The sequence below is a fragment of the Oryx dammah genome, unplaced genomic scaffold, assembly GCF_014754425.2.
Source record: "Oryx dammah isolate SB20612 unplaced genomic scaffold, SCBI_Odam_1.1 HiC_scaffold_12, whole genome shotgun sequence".
In the NCBI taxonomy this organism is placed as follows: domain Eukaryota; kingdom Metazoa; phylum Chordata; class Mammalia; order Artiodactyla; family Bovidae; genus Oryx; species Oryx dammah.
This window is the reverse complement of record NW_024070196.1, coordinates 1,912,632-1,933,440: the sequence shown is the minus strand read 5'-3', so window position 1 is coordinate 1,933,440 and position 20,809 is coordinate 1,912,632.

The following is a 20,809-nucleotide window of genomic DNA, read 5'->3' as shown; positions in this document are numbered from 1 at the left end:
CTGTTGATGGTCATTCAATGACTAGTTGTAATTTTGGTGCTCTTGCAGGAGGAGATGTGTGATATCCTTCTAGTCCATGATCTTGAACCAATCTTCTGATGTTTTCAAAAATTTTTAAGTGAATGTCTGCATCAGAGAGTTTCATTTACCACTTACTGTTAACTTCCTGACCCATATAAGTTATTAACCAACAAATATGATTTCATCATAGTACCTATATCCACAATGAGAGGACCATGTCCACATTTTCCTTATATATGAAGTACTAATTTCCTCATGTTGAAATATTTATATTCATTCAAAAACACTCATTTTTTTTCATCTATTTGGTTAATATAGTTTGTACTTATATTTGGTTTAAAAAATAAAATTCAAAAAAATTAAAGAGCCTTTAAGGAAAAAGAATATCTTTTTTACAAACCACTAGATTTATATTTTCAACTTAATTCAAAATAATTAATGCAGGATATCAAATCTATGCCATACATAGCTACAATAAACAAGACAGTTAACCTGAACTAGCTAAGTTCTTCATAAGCCCTAATGCACAGAGGCTTTCACTATTATCTTAAGCGGCAGAATATTATGTACTTTATTAATATTTCAGGTAACTTCAGTTAATAATATGTTAATAATAGCATTATGTAAACCTGAATTAATATTGGGTTGGCCAAAAAGAACCCGAATGAACTTTGTAGCCAATGAACTGATCGTGTGATGTTGTTTAATGTACAGTTTGCAATAAATAACTTTTGAATGAATGAATGAAATCAAGAATAAACAAAAAGCATTTTAAGTTGAAAAGTAATTTTTGAAACACTCCTAAAAGAGCTTGTAGATACTCAGAGAAAATGAAACACTCCAACACACAAAATTTCAGTAGCTTATTTAACATTTTCTCTATACTTTATTTTTCTAATATGCATTTGATCGCAGCAAACTTTTTAGAGTTCAGTACTCTTTCCATTTCTGAACTTTGCCTTTGTTCATTCAAAAAGTAAGTGTACCTATAACATTCTGTGTCAAATTTGGTGAGTTCCAAGGTAAAGCAGACTAAGTCCGTGTCTGGGGATTATATACAATAGAGATAGCTAGGAGACTGGGTAAACAAATCATGACTATACATTGTGAGAATTTCTCTATCAGAGTACATAGTGAGAAACTCTCAAGAGAGAAAAATTCATCCTGGAGGTCCTAAAAATTATTCAGAGAAAGGGAATTTGAGTTGATTAATGAGTTTAGAAGATAAGGAAGATCAGTAGTATATTTTAAGCAGAGGAAATGGTCTATGAATATGGAGGCTCACACTATGCTGTTTGCTGAGCAAGGAAGGGAGTAAGAAGGCCCATTTCCAGATCAAGAAGCAACTGAAAAGTGATTCTTCTACAAAAGATCCCTGTCTTCACCTGAGTAGGCAAATTATTATGTCCTCTGACTGGCAGCATGAGTTAGAGACAAAGGATCCTTTTTTTTTTTTTTTTAATTTTACTTTACAATACTGTATTGGTTTTGCCATACATCAACATGAATCTGCCACGGGTATACATGTGTTCCCAATCCTGAACCCCCCTCCCACCTCCCTCCCCGTACCATCTCTCTGGGTCATCCCAGTGCACCAGCCCTAAGCATCCTGTATCCTGCATCGAACCTAGACTGGCGATTCGTTTCTTTCATGATAGTATACGTGTTTCAATGCCATTCTCCCAAATCATCCCACCCTCTCCCTCTCCCACAGAGTCCAAAAGACTGTTCTATACATCTGTGTCTCTTTTGCTGTCTTGCATACAGGGTTATCGTTATCATCTTTCTAAATTCCATATATATGTGTTAGTATACTGTATTGGTGTTTTTCTTTCTGGCTTACTTCACTCTGTATAATCGGCTCCAGTTTCATCCACCTCATTAGAACTGATTCAAATGTATTCTTTTTAAAGTCTGAGTAATAAACAATGGTACATATACACAATGGAGACAAAGGATCTTGTACTCAAAGATCCTTGTACTCAATCCTGGTTGAAAACACAAAGCACCCATCTAACATTTTGAGAGGTATACTACAAAAGCAATTCCCTATGGGTGTCAATTGATAAAGATTATATTTACATTAAACACTGAATGCCCATGTTGGCAGAGAATAGGAAAAAGCACCTAGATTCAAGTGCATTTGCCAGTCAATACTTGTGGCTTATGGAAGGCTTATAGAAACAAGAGGCTTATAGAAAGGAGGTATTAGAATCTTGGGAAAGACAACCATGACCAACTACATTGCATAAAGTGTTTATCAGTTTCTTATGAGTCATGGAAAACTGGCCATTGTTAGTCAAATATTCCAGTATATATTCTTTTGAGCTGTTATGTAGAGATAAATGAGTTATGCAGCAAGAGAAATATGGTTCCTCATGGTTCCAGCTCAGAACTTGTCATTCTGAACATATTAATTTTGTTATTAGGATAATGTCCTTAATTAAATAACCCCTAGAGATATTGTTCTAGACAAAGATAAATGATCTGAGTGGATACCATTTTTACTACCTGTATGTTACTAACTGTTCTATACTTTACTCGTATCACTTCATTTATTCCTTATAAAGCTCGGTGAAATTGGTGCTTTTTATATCTACATTTTACAGATGAAAATGGAAGGCACGAAAACCATTTTCCCCCAAGATATTATAGCTAATAATTGGATTTAGGCAGGATAACCTAGAGCCAGTGCTCTTAACAATGCTTTTGTTGGCGGGGAGGAGTGTCCCTCCAAAATCAATGTCCTAATCACCAGAGCATGTCAAAAGAGACTCTGCAGAATGATTTAGTTAAAAATTTGAATGTGCAGAGATTATCCTGGATTATCTGGGTGGGCTCAACATAATTACAGGGGTCCTTATAAAGAGAATCAGGCAAAGTAAGAGTCAGAAAGAGGATGTAATGGCAATGGAAGTGGAGATTGGAGTGATTTGGGGCCAGCCATCAGAAAATGTGGGCAGCCTCTTAGAAGCTAGAAAAGACTAGGAGACAGATTCTCCACTAAATTCTTCAAAGGATTTAGCCCTTTCTCTCATTTTAGATTTCTGCCGGCGTTAAGTATAAAAGAATAAATGTGTGTTGTAAGTCACTGTTTGTAGTAATTTGCTATGACAGCAATAGGAAATTAATACAAGACTTGTGCCAAATTTTCATATTCATGATATTTTCAGTCAACTTCCTGCTACTCAGAATGGGAAAAAGTGGGAAATATTTATCTATTTCTATGTTAATATGTCTTATTTATTTTTCTGCTCCACATTACGAGGAGACAGAGCCAATCATGGTCTATCCAGGAGCTAAAAGCTAGTGTTAGTCTGGTATATGGCTCCCTAGGACACTGACTAGGGAGTTAATAAGATGCCTTAAACTAATTGAAATTAATATTTTGCTGTGTAGGAGAAATGGAAAAAAACTAGGAAATAATTGAAAGATGACTTGAAGGTTAAAGAAACTGGAAAGAAACTAAAAGAAAGATACTGTTATTGAACTTAGGTTTGGCTGCTTGCCCCTTGAAAGCCAATACTGGAAAGTTGGAAAGGAAAGCTTGCTTTGTGCAGGAAGTCAGCAATCTGGGGAGAAGGTGGATGCATATCCAAAAGCCAACTCCCAGCTGCCAATCAGGGAGCAAGAGCTTTTAAAGGGGCATTTCAGAAGTGTGTAGGTGAAAGGAGGGCACTACATGCAGAACAGCAGTCAGCTCTGACAGTCCTCTTGGAATTGATCATGCAGTGGTCTGATCAGCATCTTCTTGATTATTTTAGGTACAATTCATCTTCAGCTCCAGGGTCAGTTTGTTCCTATCTCCTTGAGCCTTCTTAAAATGGGGCAAAATGGAGCATCTTATGTCACGGGCACTGTCTGGGCCCCATGCAGAGGATGTAGGGTGGGACACGGGCTGTCAGAGGGTTTTGCTCAGTTACCGTGTCACCCACGAAGCTCAGGAGAGCTGTGACATGGCCGTGGAATTGCAGTGAAGCTAGAAAGGAATGGATAGGTTTTAAAGCATTTTAAATAATATGACTGGAAATTTAGTGAAAAATGTGTGCTAGGGAAGTAACAGGGTAAAAGGAGACAATATGCTGCTGGATTTGAACTTGCTGTGATTGAGGAGCCTGAAATATATGGCAGTGGGTGTGAGGCTGGGAAAATAAGGAGTGGAAATGGAAGGGAGTAAGGAACTTCAACCTGGGTGTGAGCAGGGGCGATGGGAAGCCCAGGAAGGGCAGTGACTGCCAGAGACATTGAGGGAAAACCAAAGGAGATGGTCCACAAATAAGGGAGTGCCAATGCTGTCTGAATCATCACACAGGGACAGGAATTGAGGGTTTGATTTTGTCCCTTAGGAGGCCCCTGGGATTTGCACAGTACCCAGGTGAGGACAGTTACAGTAGAGAAGTCAGAGATGTGTTAGAGATGCTGGTACCTGCAGGAATCCATTGTGCACATCATGTCCCAACCCTTCATCCAGCAGCATAAAGCTAGTGGCTTGAAATCAGTCATGGTGGAATTTTCAAGCACCACAGTGTTACAAATCAGGATATCTATTGTCCCCTCCCCCAGATTAAACACTTGCTGCTAAGTCGCTTCAGTCGTGTCCGACTCTGTGCGACCCCATAGACGACAGCCCACCAGGCTCCCCCGTCCCTGGGATTCTCCAGGTAAGAACACTGGAGTGGGTTGCCATTTCCTTCTCCAATGCATGAAAGTGAAAAGTGAAAGTGAAGTCGCTCAGTTGTGTCCGACTCTTAGTGACCCCATGGACTGCAGCCCACCAGGCTCCTCTGTCCATGGGATTTTCCAGACAAGAGTGCTGGAGTGGGGTGCCATTGCCTTCTCCGATTAAACACTTACCTGCATTCAAATGGGTGAGAAAGAAGGCGAAGCATAATTGCATTACATCTAGAAGTGGATGGGAGGTGAGAAAAAGTGTGATGGAGAGACACAGGTATTGTTTCCAGAAGTTAGTGGGGCAAGAATTCTTTCTTATGGTATGGTATGGTATGTGTGGTATGTACGTATATATGGCATATATGGTATGTATGGTATGGGAACACCTCGAGACACAGGTAGGCTTGAAAAATATTTTTGTCTGTGAAATGTCCCAGACAAGACTGATTTGCTACATAGACTTCATTATATAATTACGGTTTTCAGAAATTTTTACTACTAATAAAACTTCATATATGAAAACATATTATTCCTCAGGAGTTGACCTAATGTTCTCTCTTTCCTACTGTAGTGGCACGTGGGGCATAATGCATTTCTGCTCTTTCTTCCATGTGTAGCTCCCCCTCCTGTTTGTCTTTTTTGAAATTACTTGGTGCCTTCCTGCTTTGTCTTTTTAGCACAAATCTGATTTGAGGATAGAGAAGAAACATCACTGATTTACATGTTTTTACATAAGAACTTTATGAGTTTCTGTGGAAAGACATCACAGAGTGGGAAGTCTCCTTATAACAGATCATCCCTTTCAGAAATTTCAAGGAAAGACAGGCCAGAGCCTGGTGATAAGTGATGAAAACAAAACAAAATCTTCAGCACCAGGTACAGAAGCTAATTTGGTTTAGCATTGTACTGCAATTATTCCTTCTTTTTCTCTTTGGAAAGTTCCCCCCTGCCCCCCGAAGGGGAAAGAAATCCTATGGCATGCATTAGTAACCAAATTCCAGAAGATGGCAGCAAAGAACTTAAACAGAATATAGAAGGAACATAATCACTAATATTTTGGGGATATTGTAGTTTGCTTTGAGTGTTAAAAATTACACTGGGCTTCCCAGGTGGCGCTAGTGGTAAAGAACCAGCCTGCCAAAGCAGAAGACTTAAGAGATACAGGTTCAGTCCCTGGGTTGGGAAGGTCCCCTGGCTAGGGATTGGCAACCCACTCCAGTGCTTTTGCCTGGAGAATCCCATGGAGAGAGGAGCCTGGCGGGAGACGCTCTATGGGGTCACACGGATTCAGACAGAACTACAGCGATTTAGCATGCACGCAAACTATGTTAAAATAATTTCATAAAGATTTTAATGATCAACTTTTTCTGTATACTAGGGAGTAAAAAGAAATGTGATTTAATGTGATAAGAAAACATTTTTAAATAAATATTTTTAAAAGACTTCATGTAAGATGTTCATCAGCTAGTCCATTCCCTACTCCTACAAACTCAGCCATAATCATTGTTAATAGTTAGTATTCTTTTCTATACTATTTTTTCTGTGTACATAAAAATGTTTATATTGCATGTGTTCTTCTATTACCTGGTCTCTTTATTTGACTGTCAGTTCATGTTAATAAAAAGCTGAATTGTGCATTATTCTATGATTATAGAAGTGGATTATAGACTGTAAGTGACAAATAGATTCAACAGACTAGATCTGATAGACAGAATGCCTGAAGAACTATGGATGGAAGTTTGTGACGTTGTACAGGAGGCAGTGATCAAGACCCACCCAAGAAAATCAAATGCAAAAAGGCAAAATGTTTGTCTGAGAAGGCCTTACAAATAGCTGAGAAAAGAAGAGAAGTGAAAGGAAAAGGGGAAAAGGAAAGATATACCCATCTGAATGCAGAGTTCCAAAGAAGAGCAAGAAGAGATAAGAAAGCCTTCTTCAATGATCAATGCAAAGAAATAGAGGAAAACAGTAGAATGGGAAAGACTAGAGATCCCTTCAATTAGAGGTACCAAGGGAACATTTAATGCAAAAATGGGCACAATAAAGGACATAAATGGTATGGACCTACAGAAGCAGAAGATATTAAGAAGAGGTGGCAAAAATACACAGAACAACTATACAAAAAAGATCTTCACGACCCAGAAATCATGATGGTGTGATCACTCACCTAGAGCCAGACATCCTGGAATGTGAAGTCAAGTGGGCCTTAAGAAGCAACACTTCTAACAAAGCTGGTGGAGGTGATGGAATTCCAGCTGAGCTATTTCAAGTCCTAAAAGATGATGCTGTGAAAGTGCAGCACTCAATATGCCAGCAAATTTGGAAAACTCAGCAGTGGCCACAGGACTGAAAAAGTCAGTTTACATTTGAATTGCAAAGAAAAGCAATGTGAAAGAATGCTCAAACTACCCCACAATTGCACTCATCTCATATGCTAGCAAAATAATGCTCAAAATTCTCCAAATCAGGCTTCAACAGTACGTGAACTATGAACTTCCAGATGTTCAAGCTGGATTTAGAAAAGGCAGAGGAACCAGAGATCAAATTGCCAACATCCTTTGGATCATAGAAAAAGGAAGAGAGTTCCAGAAAAAAACATCTATTTCTGGTTTATTGACTATGCCAAACCCTTTGACTGTGTAGATCACAGCAAACAGCAGAAATTCTTCAAGAGATGGGAATACCAGAGAATCTTACCTGTTCCCTGAGAAATCTATATGCAGGTCAAGAAACAAAAGTTAAAACCGGACATGGAACAAGGGACTTGTTCCAAATAGGGAAAGGAGTACATCAAGATTACATATTGACACCCTACTTGTTTATCTTATGCAGAGTATATCATGTGGAATGCCAGATTGGATGAAGCACACTGGAATCAAGATTGCCAGGAGAAATATCAATAACCACAGATACTCAGATGACAGCACCTTTATGGCAGAAAGCGAAGAAGAACTAAAGACACTCTTGATGGAAGTGCAAGAGGAGAGCAAAAATTTGGCTTAAAACTCGACATTAAGAAATCTAAGATCATGGCATCCAGTCCCATCACTTCATGGTGAATAGATGGGGAAACAATGGTAACAGTGACAGACTTTATTTTGGGGGGCTCCAGAATCACTGCAGATGGTGACTGCAGCCATGAAATTAAAAGATGCTTGCTCCTTGGGAGAAAAGCTATGTCCAACCTAGACAGCATAGTAAAAATTGAAGACATTAATTGCCGATAAATGTCCATCTAGTCAAAGCTGTGGTTTTCTAGAAGTCATGTATGGAGGTGAGAGTTGCAGTATAAAGAAAGCTGAGCACCAAAAAAATTGATGCTTTTGAACTGTGATGTTGGGGAAGACTCTTGAGAGTCCCTTGGACTGCAAGGACTTCCAACCAGTCCATCCTAAAGGAGATCAGTCCTGGGTGTTCATTGGAAGGACTGATTTTGAAGCTGAAACTCCAATACTTTGGCCACCTGATGCGAGGAACTGACTCCTTGAAAAAGACCCTGATGCTGGTAAAGATTGAAGGCAGGAGGAGAAGGGGACTGTAGAGGATGAGATGGTTACACAGCATCACCGACTGGATAGATGTGAGTTTGAGCAAGCTCTGGGAATTGGTGATGGACAGGGAAGCCTGGCATGCTTCAGTCCATGGGGCCACAAAGAGTGGGACATGAATGAGTGACTGAACTGGCTGAACTGAAACACAAACGAACCAATATGTACATTAATTGTCTTGGTTCAGTTCAGTTCAGTGCAGTTCAGTCACTCAGTCGTGTCCGACTCTTTGCAACCCCATGAATTGCAGCACACCAGGCGTGCCTCTCCATCACCAACACCCAGCGTTCACTCAGACTCACGTCCCTCGAGTCAGTGATGCCATCCAGGAATCTCATCCTCTGTCGTCCCCTTCTCCTCCTGCCCCCAATCCCTCCCAGCATCAGGGTCTTTTCCAATGAGTCAACTCTTCGCATGAGGTGGCCAAAGTACTGGAGTTTCAGCTTTAGCATCATTCCTTCCAAAGAAATCCCAGGGTTGATCTCCTTCAGAATGGACTGGTTGGATCTCCTTGCAGTCCAAGGGACTCTCAAGAGTCTTCTCCAACACCACAGTTCAAAAGCATCAATTCTTCAGCGCTCAGCCTTCTTCACAGTCCAACTCTCACATCCATACATGACCACTGGAAAAACCATAGCCTTGACTAGACGGACCTTAGTCAACAAAGTAATGTCTCTGCTTTTGAATATGCTATGTAGGTTGGTCATAACTTTTCTTCCAAGGAGTAAGTGTCTTTTAATTTCATGGCTGCAGTCACCATCTGCACTGATTTTGGAGCCCCCCAAAATTAAAGTATGACACTGTTTCCACTGTTTCACCACCTATTTCCCATGAAGTGATGGGACCGGATGCCATGATCTTCATTTTCTGAATATTGAGCTTTAAGCCAACTTTTTCACTCTCCACTTTCACTTTCATCAAGAGGCTTTTTAGTTCCTCTTCACTTTCTGCCATAAGGGTGGTGTCATCTACATATCTGAGGTTATTGATATTTCTCCCGGAAATCTTGATTCCAGCTTGTGCTTCCTCCAGCCCAGCATTTCTCATGACGTACTCTGCATAGAAGTTAAATAAGCAGGGTGACAATATACAGCCTTGACATATTCCTTTTCCTATTTGGAACCAGTGTGTTGTTCCATGTCCAGTTATAACTGTTGCTTCCTGACCTGCATACAGATTTCTCAAGAGGCAGGTGAGATGGTCAGGTATTCTTATCTCTCTCAGAATTTTCCACAGTTTATTGTGATCCACATAGTCAAAGGCTTTGGCATAGTCAGTAAAGCAGAAGTAGATGTTTTTCTGGAACTCTCTTGCTTTTTCGATGATCCAGTGGATGTTGGCAATTTGATCTCTGGTTCCTCTGCCTTTTCTGAAACCAGCTTGAACATCAGGAAGTTCACGGTTCACATATTGCTGAAGCCTGGCTTGGAGAATTTTGAGGATTACTTTACTAGCATGTGAGATGAGTGCAATTGTGAGGTAGTCTGAGCATTCTTTGGCATTGCCTTTCTTTGGGATTGGAATGAAAACTGACCTTTTCCAGTCCTGTGGCCACTGCTGAGTTTTCCAAATTTGCTGCCATCTTGAATGCAGCACTTTCACAACATCGTCTTTCAGGATTTGAAAGAGCTCAACTGGAATTCCATCACCTCCACTAGCTTTGTTCCTAGTGATGCTTTCTAAGGCCCACTTGACTTCACATTCCAAGATGTCTGGCTCTAGATGAGTGATCACACCATCGTGATTATCCGGGTCGTGAAGTTCTTTTTTGTACAGTTCTTCTGTGTATTCTTGCCATCTCTTTTTAATATCTTCTGCTTCTGTTAGGTCCATACCATTCTCTTCCATCTTTGCATGAAATGTTCCCTTGGTATCTCTAATTTTCTTGAAGAGATCTCTAGTCTTTCCCATTCTGTTGTTTTCCTCTATTTCTTTGCGTTGATCACTGAAGAAGGCTTTCTTATCTCTTCTTACTATTCTTTGGAACTCTGCATTCAGATGCTTATATCTTTCCTTTTCTCCTTTGCTTTTTGCCTCTCTTCTTCTCACAGCTATTTGTAAGGCCTCCCCAGACAGCCATTTTGCTTTATTGCATTTCTTTTCCATGGGGTTGGTCTTGATCCCTGTCTCCTGTACAATGTCAGAAACCTCATTCCATAGTTCATCAGGCACTCTATCTATCAGATCTAGGCCCTTAAATCTATTTCTCACTTCCACTGTATAATCATAAAATAACTCCAGAAAGAATGAAGGGATGGAGCCAAAGCTAAAACAATACCCAGCTGTGGATGTGACTGGTGATAGAAGCAAGGTCCGATGCTTTAAAGAGCAATATTACATAGGAACCTGGAATGTCAGGTCCATGAATCAAGGCAAACTGGAAGTGGTTAAACAAGAGACGGCAAGAGTGAATGTCGACATTCTAGGAATCAGTGAACTAAAATGGACTGGAATGGGTGAATTTAACTCAGATGACCATTATATCTACTACTGCGGGCAGAAATCCCTCAGAAGAAATGGAGTAGCCATCATGGTCAACTAAAGAGTCTGAAATGCAGTACTTGGATGTGATCTCAAAAACGACAGAATGATCTCTGTTCGTCTCCAAGGCAAACCATTCAATTGTCTTGGTACTTATTCCCAAAATCTTTTTCAAGAGATTTACAACATACATTCCAATGTAATACATTATAAGATTTTTTTAAACTGTAAGTATTATTATATTTTGTATTGGGGTATAGATGATTAAAATGTGATAATTTCAGTGATTCAGCCATGCATATATAAGTATCCTTTCTCCCTCAAACTTTCCTCCCATCCCGGCAGCCACATAGCATTTTTGAGCAGAGTTCCATGTGCTATACAGTAGGTATTTGTTGGTTACTGGTTTCCAATGTAACAGAAATATAACAAATATCCCAGACTCCCTAGCTATTCTTTCCCCTCAGCAATCATAAGATTATTTTCTCTGTCTGTAGTCTTTCTGTTTTTTAAGGAAGTTGATTTGTATCATTTCTTTTTAGAGTCCACATATGTCATATGATATTTTCCCTTCTCTGTCTGACTTACTTCACTCAGTATGACGTTCTCTGGGTCCATCCATGTTGCTGCAAATGGCATTAGTTCATTCTTTTTTAATGGCTGAGTACTATTCCATTGTGTATATATGTACAACATCTTCTTTATCCATTCTTCTGTTGATGGACATTTAGGTTGCTTCCATGTCTCGGTTATTGTAAATAGTGCTGCAATAAAAATTGTGGTGCAAATACATCATAAGATTTTTAATAGAAATTTATTCATTAGACCCCCTTATTGCACCCTTTTAATATGCCATTTTGCTTTGTTAAGATTTTCTTCTTATTTTATTCTGTGTAACTCTACTTATTGTCTCCTTTAAATAAAATTGAATGTATGGCCAGAGAATTTTAAAAAACAGATAGCAAATAAAGGCATAAATATAAAATATTTTCTTCAGCTTTTTAAAGGAAATATTAAGGGTTAAGGGAAGAAGGAATTATTAAAATATAATGAAAATATTTTACTGTGAGTAAAAACAAAATTTTTCAAATTTTCTTAATTCTGTAACTATTCCTAGCATTAGGAAGATTCTATTAATATAGTTCTCTTAAGGAAACCCATTTTGTCACAAGAACTAATAATAGCATAAATCTAAGCTCTTTATGTTTAAAACAGACAATGACGAATGCTAAAACATGGCTAAATATTTTATGTAACTTCAAACGTACTACATTTGGTCAATTATGGATTTAATTTTAGGCATTTTATATACATGTACTATAGCCAAACTTAGGGTAAACATTGATGAAACGTCTGTATTGTGCCAGCTTCTTAACCTTAAGATGAACTTTTTTCATTCTCTGAGTAAATATATAAGATGATGTTTTTATTCCTTGGCCTGGATCCAGATTTCAACTTTCTGTTTTATAATAACATGTTCATACAACCCGTAGCCACTGATTTCTTTTCCTATTATGGAGAAAGAATAACGAATCTTCCTGTAAAAAAACCTGACAGTCTTTTTCTGAAATTTATATCTTTTTTCCTACTTCAATTAAAGCTCCCAAAATATTTCCTTTAAGAAGGCAATACTGTACCTATTAGACAAGACAGATTTCCTCTGTTAGCTGCCAGTGAATCTGTTTTGCTTCTGTTTTTATTATTTTGTTTTTATTTTATTAATAATAATTAATAATAACAACAATAATTTTATTATTATTCTGTTTTTAAATTTTGGTGTGTTCTGTCTGGAGTTGGTTGTGGGGTGAAAATTAGTGTTGTCTGTAAATTTGTATATAATACAGACTATTTTGAGAGGGCTTTTATTGCAAAATCCAAATCTTTGGAAAGCTTAGGCTCACATTTTTGAAAAATGCATATTCACTGTTTTAGATGAAGTGAGACAATAATGTAATGAGAAGTGACTTTGCACCTGCCTTACAAAAATCAGGTTGAGTTTATATTTAAGTGAGTTTTAGACTATTTGTTTGGACAGAGCAATTCAGAAACTTTATATCTCAATTAGAAGTCTAGTATATAGTTGACAGTATGCCACACTTGTGACAAGGCATTTGGAATCCAAGAACACCATAGAAAATACAACATGAATCCTTGCATGAATCTATTTGACAATCTTATGGGAAAACACCTGCTTGAATACTTCCAATATACATGGACTAAATATATCAGTACATAGTGCATAGTTCCTTGTTGGACAGCTTTAATTATCACAATTTTATTCTTCATATTAATTCAAATAGATTTCTTCACTTTGTGTACCTTGACCCTAGTTCTATTCTGAAGAGTTTTGGAAAATAATTCTAATATTCCTTTTACTGAATAAAACATAACTCTCAACTTTTAGGTTGTGAAAAATCTGTAAGTGCACAGGAGCTTTAACTGGTGAGTTTGACATGAGAGGTGTGGAAGTTCCCTTAAGTTGTCCAGTTGGATTTCTTCTTCATCAGAAAACGCTTACTGCAGCATTCTTGGAGTGAAAAGAAACAGCCTCTATGTAATTTATCAACCTTTTTTTTTTCAAATGTCATAATTGTTATATTAAAATATAAATATTAAGTGATAAAATTTTTCTAACCATATTTACCTGCATATCAAAAGATGCTATCTTTTTTTAAAAAGATAATCCACACTCAGACAAAATTTCTTTGACTTACACTTATGACTGCTGGGTATTTAACTCTAGAAAAAAGTATTGCTATTGCCAACTAAAAGTCTATATTGATAAACTGCATATATGGAGAGTAATATACATGCAGTTAGTTCACTTTTAAGATTAGTCTATAATAGTTACCGAAACTGTCCTGAGAAATGTGACTTAATGAAGATTCAAATGGAGTAAAAGATTAGTCTCTTAAGTATAGCATTTGTTTCACCACTCATGAGAGATAACACAAGCATTCCATGACTATAGAGGGAGTCCCACATTTCTTGGTGTGCTCTCGGAGTCCCAGTACATTTTAGACTGGAAAAATCGACTGTGGAGGAGCTCACTGCTGTGTTCAACATGTAAAGTTGGAGGAGCTGTAGCCCAATGAGGTGTTGACTGGAAAAAAAGCACAATCTAAAAGTTGAGAGTTATGTTTTACTCGGCAGATATTCAAGCCTGGGAGGCAGACTTCAAGTCCCAGAGATAACATTTCAAATAACCCTGAGAAAACTGCTCTGAGGAGGCAAGGGGCATAGCCAGGGTATATAGGAGTTTTGCAATAAGAGCAGGTATCTGAAATTCAAAAGATAAATATTTAATTAAAGAAAACCAGATATCTCAAGTTAAGGAATTTAGAGCTTTTCTATGTATGGGAAGATGTGAGAGTTGAGGCTTGCTGAAATTATTCTTTGGATATATACCTCATGTATCTGGGGTCAGCCTCCTGTGCTTTCTCATTCTGAGTTTCCTCAGGGTGTACCCTTGGGGATGGCTGCAGTCTGGCTACAGCTAGATGACTGGTATTCTTCCTTACCGAGTTCCCTCAAGGCTCACAGTTGAGGGAGGGAGTAGGGAAGGTTGCAGTTATTGATAACTGTGACATCCTTTAGTTATTGATATGGAAGGCAATATTTTATTTCTCAATCCCTCCTCTTTGACCAAAATTTGATCAATATTTGGGAGACATTTCATGACTAATTTTTGTTCCATGGTGCTGAGAGGTTCATCCAAGTTCTGGCCAATATTCTTGTTGCTGTGCCACTCCAGGTGCTAATTTCTAGATTAGGCACTGTTTTTTTCCCCCATATTTTATTTATTATTATTTTTTTTTTACTTTACTTTACAATATTGTATTGATTTTGCCATACATCAACATGAATCTGCCATGGGTGTACATGTGTTCCCAATCCTGAATCCCCCTCCCACCTCCCTCCCCATACCATCTCTCTGGGTCATCCCAGTGCACCAGCCCCAAGCATCCTGTATCCTGCATTGAACCTAGACTGGTGATTCATTTCTTATATGATATTATACATGTTTCAATGCCATTCTATAATTAAAGATTCTCTGTATCCTTTGTGTTACTAGTAATACATGTTTACATATTTTATTATTATTCAAGAAATAATTCCCTTATTATTTCTCCCCATACCTAGAATCACATTATTATGATTATTCTATAAGCATAATGCTGCTAAGTCACTTCAGTTGTGTCCTACTCTGGGCGACCCCATAGACAGCAGCCCACCAGGCTCCCCCGTCCCTGGGATTCTCCAGGCAAGAACACTGGAGTGGGTTGCCATTTCCTTCCCCAATGCATGAAAGTGAAAAGTGAAAGGGAAGTCGCTCAGTCGTGTCCGACTCAGCATGAACTGCAGCCTATCAGGCTCCTCTGTCCGTGGAATTTTCCAGGCAAGAGTACTGGAGTGGGGTGCCATAAAATGTGATCTATTTCCTCAAGATGCTTAGCCATTGATTTTGCTGAAGGCTCTGTTGCTCATTGGATACTATAACAGACAATAATCTCATAAAATAGGCAGCATGTAAGTAATACAATTAGTAACAGTGACAAAGTCATAGGGCAGCAGGGAGACTCAAGCATAAATAATTCGGAAACAAAGGAAAATAAAAACAATGATAAGGATAACGAGCTTAATCAAGTTGGGCTAAACCATCAATTCCACAGGAGAGCTGGAGAAACCAAATTCAGGGTCATATATAGCGAAAAAGATAAATGTTTCATCTTTGTTTACAAAGGTATACTTATCAACTTGTACTCCATAACATAAGAGGAAAGGTTTTCTCTGGAACGAAAAGATTAAAGCTAGTATATTTATCAAAAAATCATAAAGTTATAAATAAGATTCATCAGTTCATTCAGTCCCATGCATTATTCCTGTTGATCTGGATGAAGTTTTTCCATCAGGTTTTCCATTAGAATTTTGTTATTTATTCCCAAGTAGAGTGGTATTATCTAAAGACTTTCGGAAACTTAGATATTTGTTTTACAAAGTCCTTTTTGTATGTTTTCTTGAAGATCTTTATTTTGTAAATGCATCAATGTAAAATAATGATTGTCTTTAAAGGACAAAATAAATAATATGATTAAAATTTTAAGTATAATGCAATTGGCAAGAAACTTAGATATTTCTATAACATATAACATTTTAGATAATAATTAGAATTATGACTGATAACATTATTTCAGGGTATAGCAGATGTTAAGAATTTCATGTAAATTTTGGAATATCTCTATTAATGAAATTTATCCATATACTATAACCTAAGGTTCATGTCCAATCATTTGAAAATTTTTCTCAAGTAATTTAACATACCAGATAAACATAATTAGATTAATATTCTTCTCTGAGATATCTCAGGATTCCTTTGAAGTACCCCAGAGTCAGTTGGAGGCTAAAAGAACTTTGGATTTTGATATTGGGGAATTTTGTTTAAAATATCAGAAAGGTTTTTAAAAAAAGGTCACTGTGAAACAATACTTCTTCATTTAACCAAAATCACAAAAACATTTTAAAAATACAGATCTCAGAAACTCACACAATCTGTTATCAAAAAGAAACGCTCTAAAAAACTTCATTTTCTTAACAGAGAGAGAAATCAAGTTCCAGTCTGTACTAGCTTACTTTTAACAATAAAATTTACTTACTTAATTAACTTAAATCTAAATTTCCCTAATATTAACCATACTTAAAACTTGTTTTCTCCTCAAGGTTCCTTTCCACAACCTTTGTCATTTTCTGTATCCATAATAAGTTTAATTCCTTATTTTTCCCTCCAAAAACAACCAGCTCTAAGACATACTTTCTTTTTTCTCAATAAAATGTAATTTATTCCTCATATTTTTATTGAAAACATGCAATCTAATTTCCTACTTTGTACATAAATAGTTCTTTACTTTTCTATTGGCTTTAATAACATGTTCAAATTAGAATTCCCAGCTCTTAAAAATTAATTTCTAGTGAAAACAAAGAAGTAAGCAACGATGAACTGCCTTTTTATTGGCATTCTGTAGGTCAATGAACATAAATACCTGTGATAATTTCTAAAAAACATTCATTTTCTTGTAGAGAACATCTCAGGGTGACAACAAACATATTTATTAAATACCTTTAGTTTCTCTGTTTAGTAATTGATGTTTCAGTAATGTCTCAGTATCTTGTTTTAATGGGGATGATCCAGCTATTCAGTGAATTTCTATCACTCAAATTATCACAACTCTAGAACTTTAAGTTGCGAAATATCTGGAGATATAAGTATTAGCAGACACCTCTAAGATAATCAGTTTTAAAGCATTTACCCAAAAAGCTCTTATCTCATTTACATTCAATTTAAAGTTTCATCATGTCAAGTTATTTCCTTGCTGACAAATTTGTACCAGATACAATAAGGTCATATTTGACTTCTGTTAAACCTAGGTGTGATAGAAGTATGGCACATAATGTTGATGACTGTAAAGACCTGCCTTTGTTAATTAGATCAAACTTAAATGTTAATATCAGAAAGCAACTTAATATTGAATATTTTCCAGTTCACAAAAAACTGAAAGTCTTTTTGGCCAATGTATTTTATATTTAATTTGTAAGAGCTTACTTTTAAATTGAGCTCTTAGAGGGACCTTCAAGATGGCAGAGGGGTAAGATATGGAGATCAACTTCTTACCAACAAATCTATCAAAACTCTATCTACGCACAAGGAACAACTCTTACAGAACATCTATTGAATGCTGGCAGAAAATGTCAGTGTTCCAAAAACGATTTCCAAAAAGGCCTTCTGCATTCCACATAATGGGGTAGGGAAAAGGAAATAATACCAAAAAAAAAAAAAAAAGAGAGAGAGAGAGAGAAAGAAAAGGGAATTGGAATTGGGATGGGACCTTCATCTCAGGAGGGAGCTGTGAAAGAGGGAAAGTTTTCACACATTAGGAAACCCCTCACTGTGGAGACAGGGGGACCTTTGGAGCCTCAGAGGAGAGCGCAATAATAGATGTGTGAAGAGCAAAGTGGAGAGAAATCTACGCACAGATCTGTGCCAACTAGTACCCCTAAGCTTGTCTGCATGCCTGCCACAGAGGGTGAGGACTGGTTGCTGAACCTGAGGCTTTGGTGTTTACCCAGAGTAAGGATGGGAGTTGGCTCTGTGAGGACAGCCTGAGGAAACTAGCATAACACAGCTAAGGGAGTCCAGGACAAAGCCTGGGCTTGCCAGAGAGGCAATAGATCATTGTATGTGGGCAATAGATCATACCCACTCTCGGGTATGCAAAGAAAGGCTGGGACAGACAAGGAGCATCTAACTCTGTGCATTCACACAGGTCAGGGCACACCTGTCTGAGCTCCAGAGGTAATGTGAGCAGTGGCTGCTGTATCCAATCTCAGACATGGGTGGGACAGCTGCTCCCACTTCTGCCAAATTTTGAGTGACAGTAGGTCACTGCTCGCACCTTCCTGGAAACTTGTGCAGCCTGGCACTGCTGAGGGTCCTGCAATCCTGGCTCAGTTTCGCTGGGAGAACACATGTCCTGCTTCAGTCTGTAGTAAATTTGTGCTAACCTCTGCCACTTCAGGCACTCCCCATACAGCCCATTTGCAGCTGCCCTATTCCTCCCTCTCTCTGGCATGAGTGATCAAGTGAACCCTAATTGGCTTCTGCCTTTGCCCCCTCTTGTCTGAGCAGGTAACAGACACTGGAGGGTCACATACAAACAGAGGTGGGGCTAAAACCAAAGCTGAGTTCCACAGGCTACATAACCAAAGAAGAGAAAGAGTATTCTCTTGTGCAGCTGGTGGAGAATGGAATGAATTGCCACTGTTGGCTTGGTAACCCTGCATCTGTGGAATATATGAATATACAACATGTGTTCCCATATTTGAAGCTGTGGACTTTGGGAGAAACTATGGATTTTTGAAGCACGTACAAGCTGAAGTAAGACCAAATCAGAGTCTGCTGAGCTAGACTTACAGTGTCCATTGGAGGTTCAGAGACCTTCCTATACATATTGAAGGACTTCCTGGGTAGGGAGATTGGCTGGACCCTGACCGTGGGGGTCACGATACTGACAGTTGAGGCCACAGAAAAATAATATTTTTACTACTTGCTCATTTATTTTTTCTTTTCTTTTTTGCTCTATTCTATTTTTATTGTTGTTCCTGTTTTATATTCTTTTACTTTTATTTACATTTAAATGCTTTTAATTCCCAATTTTTTTTTCTATTTTTACTGTACTTTTTTGTTATTTTGTATTTTTCCATGTTTTTGCCTTTTCATTTGTTTTGCCTGTTTTTATTTTATTTTAAACTGTATTCTGTATTCTCCTATTTTATACTTTACTTCTTTGTTACTTTGTAGTTTTTCCCTTTGTTTTCATCTCTATTATTTTTGTTCATTATTTTTCCTTTTAGTCATATCATTATGTTTGTTTTATGCTTTCTTTGCCTCTCTTAGTTTGCTTTCTGTATTTGAATTTCTCTTGATTTTGTGTTTTTCCAGTTTAGTTTTTAGTGTTTGTTTTCATTTATGGGATTTTTCACTGATTTGATTGCTCTCTTTTTTGGTTTTCTCCCCCCACCCCCCCTTTATTTATTTATTTATTTTTTTTGTCTTTCCTTCTTATGAGTCTGATGGAGTCAGTTTCTTTGTGTTTTTTTCCTGTTTAGTTTTGCTTTTACCATTTGTTTTGGGTTTTGTCATTTTCATTTCTTTCCTATTCTCTTCTGTGCCTTATGGCTGGCAGAATATTGGTTCTCCAACCAGAAGTTACCACTGGAGAACCTCCAAGTACATGGAATATTAATTGGTGAGAGCTCTCTCAAAGGCCTTGACCTCAACACTAAGACCTGGCTTCACTCAATGGCCAGCAACCCCCAGTACTGGAGGCCTCAAAACAAAAACCAAGCAAAACAGGATCACAACCCTACTCATTAGCATATAGGCTACCTAAAGATATACTAAGCTCACAGAAACCCCAAAACACATCAGAAGGTACAGCACTACCCATCAGAGGGAGAAGATCTAGCTCTGTGCACAAGAACATAGGCACCAGTACCTTTAATTAGGAAACCTACACAAGGCACTGTTCCAACCCCACACTCTGTGTGAAGACGCCACGAGTAAGATAGGAACAATGAGCCTGCAGTCTGCAGAAAGGGGACACCAAGTACAGTAAGTTAAACAAAAGGAGAAGACAGAGAAATATTCAGCATGTGAATGAGAAAGGTAATAAAACCCCTTAAAACCAAACAAATAAAGAGGAAATAGACAGTCTGTCTGAAAAAGAATTCAGAGTAATGATAGTAAACATGATACAAACTCTTGGAAATAGAAAGGAGGCATAGATAAATAGAATGAAGGCACAGATCAAGAAGCTACAAAGACATAGAAGAACTAAAGAACAAACAATCAATGAATAACAGTACAATATCTAATATAAAAATATGCTAGAAGGAATCAATAGCAGAATAACTGAAGCAGAGAAATAGATGAATGAGCTGGAAGAGAAAGGTGGAAATAACTGAAGCAGAGTAGAATAAAGAAAAAAGAATAAAAAGATGTGAAGACAGTTTGAGAGACCTCTGAAGTGACGTGAAAGACTCAGTCATGTCTGACTCTTTCTAACCCCATGGACTATATAGTCCATGGAATTCTCCAGAATGTTATTCCCTTCTTCAGGGGATATTCCCAACTCAGGGATCAAACCCAGGTCTCCTGCACTACAGGCAGATTCTTTACCAGCTGAGCCACCAGGGAACCCCAAGAATGCTGGAGTGGGTAGCCTATCCCTTCTCCAAGGGATCTTCCCAACCTAGGAATCAAACCAGGGTCTCCTTCACAGAAGGCATATTCTTTACCAGCTGAGCTATCAGGGAAACCCTCAGAGATGTCTGAGACAACATTAAGCACATGAACATTCAAATTATAGAGATTACAGAAGAAGAGGAAAAAAACACATGGGAAAATAGTTGAAGAGATTATAGTGAAGAAACATTACTAACATGGTAAAGGAAGTAGTCACCCAACCCCAGAACCACACAGATTAAATCCAGGAGAAACACACCAAGACACATATTAATCAAATTAGCAAAAA